Genomic DNA, 13062 nt, shown 5'->3' with positions numbered 1-13062 from the left:
ATTTACTGAAAGCATAGGACCAGCAGAAGAAAGAGATGGTGCTACTGATTTTGTAGTTGATAGTTGCATAATTGTTTATTAAAACATTATTTAAAAATCCACCAAAATCATTATTAGCGCTTACAAACACAACATAAACTACACAATTCCTAATACATTTCTATTAAATATAAAAGGTAAAACTGTATAGAGTTAATGAATAAAAAATATTTGTACATTTTAAAATGGACATTGCTGTATAACAGTGAAAATGAAGCAAAAACAGCAGTGAATGTAAGCAAAACTATAAATAAGCAATGATGTTGATTTTACACCTACTGTATATACTGTGCTAATGCCCAATTGAAATGCCACGTTTGCTCTACAGAGGTGTGTGCTGCGATAAAATTATGTAGGCATACATTTTATTATTATTATAATTTATTGCAACAACATGCATTACAAAGTGCAGCAATGTGTCACAATGAGCTGCCCTACAGCTGTATGAAGACACAGTTGAATAAATGTAATTAAAAAAAAACTGCTGTGGCAGTTACATGTGCATATGGATGTAGAGTATGAGTGACCAAGTTTGTGTCCTTGTGTCCAGGATGTGCAGTTACATGTGTGACTTGTCTGTCAGCATCCTATTGATTTATACAAATTTTGGTAAGTTTGCAAACACTTCTGACTCCTCCTGGAAGTGAGACATGATCTGTGTGAGAATGAGGTCTTGGGGCTTAGTCACACAGGTGCTGTAGCCCAGACAGCTTGAATGAATGCTTTTTGTGGTTGCAGCCACCTGGAACTGCATGCAGTGAGCCTCTATTTCTCTATGAGGATGCAGCATCTGTACAAACGCAGTGGCAGGTCCTAACTTGATAGGCGTGCACACCTGTCAAATTAAGATGCTGTGTCTCCATAGAATAACATGGCTGCCTGCATACAGCTCCAGTGAGACACAGATGCATAAACAAATAGCTAATTTCTTTGTTTTTAACCACTTCTGCACCACCGAATAGTAGAAATACTGCTACAGGGTTGCACAGGTGTGCAAAATCACGTATATATAGGTAATTTTGCATTTCCGGGTGGAGGGCGCTCACGTGCCGCACATACACCCTACCCGCGCCACCATTCGTTTACTAACAGTCCTCCTCCCTGTCAGCTCAAGCACACTGCTCTGGATGGCTGTGCACAGCACAGCCATCCAGAGCAGTGTGATTACAGTGAAGCACACTGACACGCCCCCTAGTAAAACACTCCCTGTACAGAGTTAACCCTTTGATTTCCCCTCATGTTAGCCCCTTCCTGCCCAGTTTCATTAGTACAGTGTCAGTGATTTTTTTTTTTAGCACTGATCACTGTATTGGTGTCACTGAGGATGTCAGTGACACCAAGTCAGTTCCCCCCAGTGTTCAGAATATCCACCGCAGTCCCACTATAAGTCACTGATCATCGCCATTTCTATTAAAAAAAAAAAATTCCAGTATCTATATTACCATTTGTAAACGCTATAATTTTCACGTAAACCAATTAATTTACACATATTGGGATTTTATTTTAGCAAAGACATGTAGCAGAATACATTTTGGTGTAAATTTATGATGAAATTTGATTTTTAAAATTTTTTTACTGGACATGTTTAATTGCAAAATGTCAAAAATAGGCATTGGAGATCCTGTGCCTATAAGCAGCAAAGACAAAATGATGGCTTTTAGGGGGTAGCACCCTCCTAGATAGATGCTAGCATGTAGACAGTTGGAGTATAGCATAATATGGTCTTCTGCTTAACAGGAGATTGTTAGGCAAATTTAGTGTCTCTCTCTTCTTAACAGAAGAGCTAGAATTGTGTAGCTGGTTCATCCTATGTGACTCACAGTGTTGCTATATCTGGGTTAACATTCATCTGTATCCAGGTAACCAAAGAAGGTTCTGGGTGGATAGTATAAACCATGCAGATGTGCAGTTTGAATATGGATGCAGCTTCAGACAATTACAGGGAGTGGGGCCCATGAGCATGCAGGGTGCTGGTATTTATATTCAGTGAGCACATGAAATATGTGGTTGTTCTTCCTCTCTTTCTGAGAAGGGAGTTTCAGCCAGGGAGGCAGCTGCATCCAATGGCACATGCTGCTAGGAGGCCTCGGGTGGGCAACCCGAGGGCCATAACTCTAAAATTCAGGGTGCTTCTGAGAGCTGACTGAGGGGGATATCTACAGATCCTGTCTGGTATCATGGGGGAAGGTGACCTGCAGCAGGAACCTGAAGACCGTTCTAAAGGGTTCCTGTTTTACCCCCTTGGGACCTACAGTATATGTTTCATGTTTATAGTATCAGCTGCTGGGTATAAGCTAGAGGGGACTCCGGCTGGTGTCCCAAAGAGCAATGTCCATTTTGTCCCTGCATTGCTACAGAAGGTCTTTGCTCCATTATTTGCACAGTCTGCTGCACAGTTACACTAATTAAACCCACAGATCCACTTAGAGAAAGCTGTCCTCAAGTGTGAATAGTTCAATTTGGAGTATTCCATTATATCCCTTCCAAATCCTAGTTCTACAATAAACTAAAAACAACAAAAACTACAACCTCTAGGCTTATCATTGGAGTAACAAGCAGAAGTTGTATGCACATGGCTATAGGAAATAGGGTGTGCTTGACTGCGGGTGAAGATTTGGGGGAAAGCCTGGGCAAAATACCAGCATCTCCTACAGGTACACCTGTATAGTTACTGGCTGCTCAATTTTTCTCATCATCAGTAGACATACAGTCATCCTATATAAAATTATGTATACATTATTACTATATTCTAAACCAAGATATGATCAGCAACAAAAAAAAAGAGATGAGCCCAGCAGAGGTGGTTTGCATTTGGTGCCAAAGGTTGTGTACCTACAGGCCCGGAGATGAAATCAACTGGAAAAATAGATTTGTCATGCAAAACACTTTTTCCAAAAAAAACAATTCTGAAACTAACAAATTTAAAATGCTAAGAAAGGTGACTGTTCATATTTATCAGCTTTATATAAACAGCTGTAGCATCAATATAAAGGCAAGACAGCCGGGATGCATTATAGGGTAAGATTTGTTAAAATGACTGGAAAACCTTTTGCAGCTATGAGTTGAAAGGTATATCTTTTCATTCTACAAGAGCTTTCAATGCATTTTTTATTCCATTTCCTCCCCTTCTTCTTCTTTAGTTTGCACAACACTTGCCAAGAGCTGATGTTAACTGAGCTCTTTTTGCCTCAGTGACTCAGTCAGCCTGGGAAGCTGGAAGAAGACACGGATGAATTTCCATTCCATTAGCGTCTACTTTAAGGAGGAACCTCTGAGCTTTACAATCCATGAATACCATTAACATTTTAACAGTGTTTATACACCTGGAGAACAGGCGAAGTCTCATTCTTGACATCTGACCTTTTATAAATGGAAACTTAAAGCAGAAGTAACAACCGATCAGACATGGGGAGCTAAGCACTGGAGAGAGAAGGCCTTTGGACATTTCCCAGTAATGGGGCTGTGCTTTTTGTATTTTCTGTGGTCTGTGCAGTCAACCGCTGTGTTTCCTGGGTGAGAGCATCGCAGCCTTCATTCACAAAACATTTCATGCAGGTTTCTTGGTGTCAAAATGAGGAACTGTTTCAAGATTTGCTACATTCTAGGGAATGAAAGGATGACAAACTGATCATCCGTTTGCCTTTTGTTGGAAAATGGAGTATTGTTATTGATAGTAGGGTAATACTAATGAGGATCATTTCTATCAATAGCATGGTACAGAGTCTATTATTTTTTTGCAAGGCAAAAAACAACACAAGCAGCATGGGGATAGTCTGAAAACTGGCAAAAAAGGAGAGCAAAATGTTCCCTTTATTCTAATCACATGAAAAGTTTTACAGGCCATGGTCACCATATTTTGAGTGTACCATGTAACATGTTACAAGACAGCACCTGCCCGCACTCCTCGATCCTCCCCAGGGAGGGCGGGGGATCTTCTCCCTGCATCCACTGTCACTATTGAAAAACAGGAGAGCAAAATGTTCCCTTTATTCTAATCACATGGAAAGTTTTAAAGGCCAAGGTCACCATATTTTGAGTGTACCATGTAACATGTTACAAGACAGCACCTGCCCGCACTCCTCGATCCTCCCCAGGGAGGGTGGGGGATCTTCTCCCCGCATCCACTGTCACTATTGAAAAACAGGAGAGCAAAATGTTCCCTTTATTCTAATCACATGAAAGGTTTTACAGGCCATGGTCACCATATTTTGAGTGTACCATGTAACATGTTACAAGACAGCACCTGCCCGCACTCCTCGATCCTCCCCAGGGAGGGTGGGGGATCTTCTCCCCGCATCCACTGTCACTATTGAAAAACAGGAGAGCAAAATGTTCCCTTTATTCTAATCACATGAAAAGTTTTACAGGCCAAGGTCACCATATTTTGAGTGTACCATGTAACATGTTACAAGACAGCACCTGCCCGCACTCCTCGATCCTCCCCAGGGAGAGCGGGAGATCTTCTCCCTGCATCCACTGTCACTATTGAAAAACAGAGAGCAAAATGTTCCCTTTATTCTAATCACATGAAAAGTTTTAAAGGCCAAGGTCACCATATTTTGAGTGTACCATGTAACATGTTACAAGACAGCACCTGCCCGCACTCCTCGATCCTCCCCAGGGAGGGCAGGGGATCTTCTCCCCGCATCCACTGTCAGTATTGAAAAACAGCACAGCTGTGTGAGGCTGTGCCCACATGGCCATGCCATTTATTCACAGAGTTCGGTAAATGAATGAACTACAAGTACCGTCAGCCATTGAGTCAGATGACTTGTATTTCTCAATGAACTATAGGGGACCAAGAAGCACACTCGTAGTTCACTGATTCATCATGCAGTTCAGTAACTGTCTGCCCATACAGTAGATATGGGCATACAGATGATTGAGAGTCTGCCATATCCTGACATTACAATCTGCTGATCATGGATGCAATGCCTTACAGCAGGGGTAGGCAACCTTGAAGAGGTGAAGATGTACCTGAACAACGTGAGAGAAGTCAAAGGTCACCGGGCAGAATGTCGCTTCCTTACTCCTGATTTAAAACTCTTATTGCCGTACTACCGTGTCACAAATGCTTGCATTGTATTACAATCATGGGTTTAAATCAGGTGATGAGGAAGCAATATATTGCCATCTCACGACCTAGCAAACACACTTGAACTGCTTTTCAGAGGAGCAGAAGTGCCTGCTGCACTTGTGAATGAGTCCTTAGTTACATTCTGCAGTGGCACCCTTACAGCTTGTTAAAACCCTACAGTTGAGTTGCGATTTTACCACCCTCAATTCCTACGCCCTTTAGCTGCTGAGGCAGCAGCCAAAGGGGTACACATGCCACAGCAGGAATTAAATCCCCTGTTGCCGCCTGCCAATCATGACCCACAACTGTGTGCTTGTGCAGGATCCAAGGGGTTAAAGCAGGTGGTGAGAAAGCAACACAACACTGCCTGCTTTAACCTCTTGTTTGCTGTACTGCACAAGGTTGCAGGGCACTCGCAGAGCAGCCTCATTCACTTGAATGGGTCATGCTTGGCAGGTGCTACACCCACCAACCATGACAGGGGTGTATAACTCCTGCTTTGGCTGTGACATGTGTACACTCCTTGCCACTGCAGCTATCGGGGGGTGCAGCTGGGGCAGGGGGCATAAAAACACATCTTAGCTAAGGGGTTTTACCACCCCTCAGACTGCAAATGTAAATGAACCATTACTGTTTTGAGCCCCCCTGTTTTCTCAAAAATAAAAAATACATATAAAAACATATCAAAAATTTGTGACAAAACAATTCAAATCAATATCAACATTCAACCCATGAGGTTGTAAAGAATTTAACTTGTAAATCCAATATGTTTCTTTTCTTGATATTTCATTAATTAAATCAGAACCCCTCCAATGGGGTTTAACCATCTCGATTCCATAAAAGGTAAGTAAACTTGGATCACAATTATGTGCTAATTTAAAGTGTCTTGACACACTGTGTTTGTCGGATCCTTTTTTAATATTCCCTATATGTTCGCCTATTCTGGTTCTTTGAAAATGTTTTTTGGATTGTTTAGACATCAACTGGTTATATGATTTATTTTAATGGATTAAAAATTAAATTTATTTGGGATTTTTTTGAAGGGTTAGAGTCCTCCTTTAGATCTGGACTGGCTCTTTAAATCACTGCGGTGATATATTGATACATGTTTTTTGAAAGGGCAGAGTTCCTTTTATTTGGACTGTCCCTTTAATATCATAAATTTTTATTATTTGTTTAGGTTTATATATTTTATCTTTTCATTTTTTATGTTAATACTCCCTTAGCCTCTTGATGTCTATGAGATCGTATTTGGAATGCGGCTTTGTATTACGGCCATCTGTCATCAGCAAGTCGGGTTGCCGCTTGATTACATATTGATGACAGCTGACCGTTCCTAATGCAGTGCATATTTAATGAGGTTGCGACGCTTCACATCCATCCACTCTGTGAGGACGTCGATGACGAAACGCGTAGGGATGGGCTTTGATTGATGTGACGTCATTATGTTTCCCAGCGATCTACTGCGCATGTGCCGAGTGGCTGGGTTCGTTCATTGTGTTTCCTACATGCTGTTAACGCTGGTGTCGGCTGGGACACCTTTCGAGTTAAGTGCGATGAGTGCATAATAAATGAAGTTGTTTTAGAGGTACCGCACTATGAAGTTGTTTTTTCTGAGTGACTGGCATAACACCCTGTCAGGAATGGACACGCCAATGGTGGTGGGACTCACCTGCCTTGTGGGCTGCAGTACCAAGTCAACAAACTTGAAAAAGAGACGACTATAAATGGCAAAGGTATTAACAATCTCAGTAATGTTGAATTGTCACCTGATGAACTTAAGCTTTTAGATAAAAGGTTAAAATTTTCCCCAAAAACCTCCTTGAATAAATTTCAAACTTACATCGACGTGCATAGATTTGCCAGACAAATCTCCCTTAAAAAATATTTTCTTAATAACCCCATCACATATGTTACTTCAACAAATGGAACTATCAATTCTAATTTAACCACTTGACCTCCAGAGGATTTACCCCCCTTAATGACCAGGCCTCTTTTTGCTACTTGGCGCTGCACCAATTCAACTGATAATTGCGCGGTCATGCAATGCTGCACCCAAACAAAATTTATGTCCTTTTTTTCACACAAATAGAGCTTTCTTTCGGTGGTATTTGATCACCTGTGCGCTTTTTATTTTTCACGCTATAAACAAAAAAAGGCCAAAAATTTTGAAGAAAAACAATATTTTTTACTTTCAGCTATAAAAAATATATAGTAAACTCAAAGTTAGTTATAAATTTAGGCCAAAATGTATTCTGCTACATGTTTTTGTTAAAAAAATCCCAATAAGTGTATATTGATTGCTTTGTGAAAGTTATAGCGTCTACAAACTATGGTATAGATACTGCAATTTACGCCATTGTTTTGCTATACAGCGCTGCGCTAGTTTAAGGGACAATTGCGCGGTCATGCAATACGGTACATAAATTAAATTTACATCCTTTTTTTCCCCATAAATTGAGCTTTCTTTTGGTGGTATTTGATCGCCTGTGCGGTTTTTATTTTTTGCGCTATAAAAAAAAGGCTGACAATTTTGAGGAAAAAAAACAATATTTTGGACTTTTTGCTATAAAACATGTCCAGTAAAAAAAAATTAAAAAATCTAATTTAGTCATAAATTTCTGCCAAAATGCATTCTGTGACATGTCTTTGCTAAGAAAAAAAACCCAATACGTCTAAATAAATTTATTTTTTTTTTTAAGTCCGCAAACGTGCAACTATAACGAAAAAACCCGTAAGTGTTCACAAAAAAAGTGCAAGTGCAAAACACCACACGAAAAAGTGCACTTAGGGGTGTGCTGTGTCCTACCCCTAAAGGGGCTTGGACCGCTTACCCTGATCCCCCGGTGCACGAAGCTCCTGACGGGGACAAGGTTCCCAATTGGTCCTCCTGGCCAAAAGGCCTGGTGGACCACCGTTCCCTATGCCCAGCCGAAGCCGGACATCCAGTACTATGCAAGGAGGCTCTCCCGAAGAAGAGCCTCCTAGGGATCAGGGGAGGCCACACATCCTCCCCCTAGACTTCAGGGTAGGCCCGAGGACCCACACCCTCCATCCGTGAAAAAAACACACACATAAGGCAAAGAAAAAGTGACAAACGTGGGTAAGTGCATAATAAATAAGAGAAAGAAAAAATAAAAAAGTGGTACCGTGCCGAATTGTGCACAGACCAGGCCCTGAGGCCCGTAGCAAAAATTGCCCTGAACTTAGCCATAAGGCCTGGTCCTTAGGGCGCTGTGCAAAAAGAGGTGAAAAACAGTGGCCATGTGTCATCTTCACATCGTGGGGTCCCACACCCAAGTGTTACTAGTGACACCCCTGAGAGCGTCTTCCCCAGGGGGCACTGAGTTTGCGGACTTTTTGCGTCCCCAGCCCCTGGCCAGACCAAGGTAGATCCGTCCAAATCAGGAGGTACTGGGTCTTTTCAGTCTTCCCAGAGGAATTACTCCCGGGGCCCCAGCTTAACTCGTGGCGCTCCCCGGTTTCTGTCCCTCCGGTACTAGCCTTCCGGACCCCCATCATTCCAGTGAGGGTACTATACAACAACCATCCCCGCAAAGCTAGAATGGTCGGGAGCACCCCCACTGGACACTGATAAGAACAGATACTACACTTGATCTTAGCCAAAAGGCCGAGAATACGTCTAAATTAATTGGTTTACGTGAAAGTTATAGCGTTTACAAATGGCGGGAAAGATACTGGGATTTTTAGTTTTTTGTATACTAATAATGGCGGCGATCAGTGACTTATGGCGGCGATCAGGGACTTATGGCGGCGATCAGCGACTTATGGCGGGACTGCTAGACTGCGGCTGACATTCTGACACTGGGGGGGTACTGACTTGGGGTCACTGACATCCCCAGTGACACCAATACAGTGATCAGTGCAAAAAAAAAACACTGACACTGTACTAATGGCACTGGGGAGGAAGGGGTTAAGTTTATTTTGCAGGGAAGGGTTATCTGTGTGAGGGGGAGTGTTTTACTAGGGGGCGAGGGTGTGTACTGCAGGGAACATGGCTGATCGGGAGAGTGAAACTCTTCTGTCCCGATCAGCTTGTCCTCGAGCTGTCAGGGAAGTGACAGAAAGCACAGCTACTGCAGCTGTGCTCTCTGTCACTGATTGCCGCCGATCGCCGGGAGATAGCCGGTAAGGACCTCGCGCACGCCCCCTACCTGTTTACAAAACACACGTTTCAAAACGTGGTTTTTCCTGCCCGTGCCGCCCTGCCACCGTATTTCTACAGTGACAGGGCGGCAAGTGGTTAAAGAACGCATCCCTATTCAACCCGCCCCCTCAATCTCAGACATATATTAATGCTTTTAAAAATACAGTTATACAGGATCCTAAAGTCATGAATGTGAAGAAAGTTACTTACCAAAATAACACAAAGAGGGCTTTGAATTCCCTTTTAAAAAGGAAAGATCTGGTGATCCGCCCAGCGGACAAAGGAGGGGGTGTGGTAATTTTGGATAAAACAAGTTATATGAATGAAGTACTTAACATCCTCAGTGATAAGGACACCTATGTTCTTTTACCTAAAGACCCTTTAGGAACTTACAAAAAGTCATTGAAAGCTATTAAACAAAGAGGTTACGAGGATAAGATTATCACTAAAAAGGAGAAAAACTTTTTATGCCCCTCTGTACCTAGGTTGCCGGTTATGTATGTTTTACCTAAGATACACAAGAACCCCACTAACCCTCCCGGTCGACCTATTATTAGTGGGATCGGATCTCTTTGTTCCCGTGCTGGAGAATATATAGATCATTTCCTCCAGCCTTTGGTAATAAACACACTGGCTTATCTTAGAGACACTAAGCATGTCCTCCAGGATGTACAGGATCTATTTATAGAACTCTCAACTTTTTTAGTTACCGCTGACGTGGCATCGCTATATACAAATATTAGCCACTCAGATGGAATGCAGTGCAATTTTACCCTGATGATTTAAAAGATATGACATTTTTACAGGAGGATTTCATACTTAAGCTTTTAGAGTTTGCAATGGCATGGAACTATTTCTGGTTCAATGGCAATTATTACCTACAAACAAAGGGCGTCGCAATTGGAGCGAAATTCGCTCCCAGTCTGGCTAATTTGTTTATGGCCAGATGGGAGGAGGATGTCATATATGCTCGTGAATGGTCTGAACTATTCTTTTATAGACGATACATTGATGACATCCTCTTAATCTGGAAAGGTGAAGAACAGGCACTAATAAACTTCTTCAACACGCTTAATAATAATACTTTGAATATTAAACTCACCTATGATTATAGCACCACAAGCATACATTTTTTGGATTTGACGTTGATTAATCACGGAGGGAAAATAATAACTGAGTCCTTCTTCAAATAAACGGACCGCAACAGCTACATTCCCATAGATAGTTGTCATCACCCAGCCTGGTTTACTAACATCCCGAAAGGACAATTTCTCTGCATCAGAAGGAACTGTACCAATACAGAAACTTATTATTCCCAGGCAGAGATTCTTAAAAGAAGGTTTCTTGAGAAAGGGTATGATGAATCAGCACTCGATAGCACTTTAGAAATGGTGGCTAAAACAAACCGTAATGAGTTGTTAGTTAACACGATGAAAAATAAAAATCCAAAAATATGCCCTTTCATGACTAATTTTTCCATGCAACATAAATTCTTCAAAACAACTGGAGAATCTTGAAAGCTGATCCAGTTTGAATACATTTTTACCGGATAAACCGGAAATTATATTTAGGAAAGTTATGCCCTTGAGGAACACAATCGCTCCGAATGTGATTAATCCCCCCATGAATACGTCATTCTTTGGAGAAATGCATGGCTTCTACCCTTGTAATAAATGCATAATTTGCACATGCAATGGAGTAAGGAAAAGTAAGGTTGTTAATTTCACTTCTTCTACAACAGGGAAGAATTACACAATTGATAAATTTATTTCATGTAACAGCACACACGTGGTATACTTACTACAATGTCCGTGCATGAAACAATATGTGGGTAGGACCACTAGAAGCCTAAGAGATTGTTTGAGGGAACATGTGCTTAATATCAGAAAAGGATATAAAGAACACTTCCTTTCCAAGCACTATCGGATTTGCCACAATAGAGATCCTTCTTCATTACAATTTGTGGGCATAGATGTAGTCAAAGCACATTGGAGGGGCACAAATAAGAGAAGGGCGGTGTCCCAATTAGAATCAAAATGGATTTTCGAGCTATATACATCTCACCCTGTAGGACTCAATATTGAGTTCTATGTAAACTGTTTTATAGATAACAGTTAGTTTTATCTGTTACCTTGCTACTAGCAAACTCGATTTTATTTGACCGACATACTTATTTATTGTCATCCTTCTACATCTTACCACACACATAACATTGATTTTACATCAATTTCATATGGGTTTTATGTTATTCTATTCTATATAATAATTTTAGTATTTTTATAAAAATACTTTGGAGTTAATTGATTCCATATGACCTTGATCTTTTACTACACATATATTGAATTTACATTAATTTTATATTGGGTTTTGAGCTATTTTATTCTATATGATTCCGATATTTTTAGTATTTCGGTGGAAATACTCATACCAATTTAATTTATGTTTTATATCGATTTGATCTATTCTATACTATATGACCTTGATTTATTTTTTTTACCGTGTTATTATTGCTTTTATACATGTTATATGATTTTAGAGAAGTTTATATATATTTACATTGGATGTTCACTGACCATGTTTTATTTAGACATTTTATATGATAATTTATCACGATTTTAAGTGATGAATTAGTTTTATTATCAAATGTACAATGATCACTTCAGCTAACCGTTTTATGTTCTTTCACAAACATCTATACACATTGGGTTTATATGCCATATTAACTGCTCGTGACAACAGAGCAATTTACAGAGATTGATTTCTTATACACCTTGGATACATAGTTATTTGATAACCAGTAGAATTTTGCTTAAATAACATCAGGTGACTACTGAAAATAACTTTGGGAAAGTAGCTCTTACATTCCCTCCCTAAAATAGTGATCATTGTTCTTTGTTTCAAAAAAACCCACCAGAGCAATGTCGCGGTGATGCGCGCGCATCGTCTTGCATGGCGTTTCAGCAATCCACAACAAAATGGCGCCTAGATACTGCACATGCGCACTGGCATTGCGCATATGCGGACGCACATGTTTCGCGCATGCGCGTAGTCGCCGGGAAAATGGCAGGCGTGATCATCCGTGCGCCATTTTTCACTATTTAAAGCACAAGTACAGACATCAGGCATTGATAGCATACCCCCTATGAGTATGTGACTAGCACGAAACGTGTCAGGGAGGAGCTACAATGCTGTGACGTCACGCTGCTGAGACCCTGTGGTGGTCCGGTCGCCATCTTGCCTGCATATGGTCAGTGTGTTTTTTTTCTGTTACCTACTATATAGCTTGACTGGAAAATAAAATTTTGAAGCAGTATCACGCTATGTGGCCTCCTCCTTTTTTGGACTCTTTATGAGTCCAACCATCCGCAGAGTTCTGTGCAGAGGAGAGGGAAGCTGCTATCATCCAGGAGGTACCCAGGGAGGAATCCATATCAGATGGCAGAAGCCCTCTTCAAGGCGCTCCAGCCTACCCAGTGAGATATTGTTTTCTCAAATGCGCAATTACTTTGTGCATCTGGTGAGTGCGAAATTTATTCATTTATCACCAGAAGTGGTTGGGAAGAAATCCTCAACACCATATTTCATATCTTGACCATCACATGGACTTTTTATTGTGTACCACATACTAATTTATATGCTTATTTACCGTATGATATATATTGTTGATTTTACAAGCGCTGCACCTTTATTTTCATTTTGGTTTTGGAGAGGTTGTATTGGTGCCTTTTTGGTGTCCCAGCTGCTTTGATATATAGCGCTCACTTTCTTCTTTCCATTT

General features: G+C 40.9%; 1 pseudogene; it reads right to left on the bottom strand.

The window, feature by feature from the left end:
- Positions 1–8643: 8643 nt before the first annotated feature.
- LOC149474310 (U2 spliceosomal RNA) lies at positions 8644–8759 on the bottom strand (annotated as a pseudogene).
- Positions 8760–13062: the final 4303 nt, after the last annotated feature.

The sequence above is a fragment of the Staurois parvus genome, unplaced genomic scaffold (assembly GCF_062004578.1).
Source record: "Staurois parvus isolate SC_StPar_1 unplaced genomic scaffold, SC_StPar_1.0 ptg000006l, whole genome shotgun sequence".
Lineage (NCBI taxonomy): Eukaryota > Metazoa > Chordata > Amphibia > Anura > Ranidae > Staurois > Staurois parvus.
Note: the sequence above shows the minus strand (reverse complement) of the source record. Positions and strands in the feature narration are given on the sequence as shown.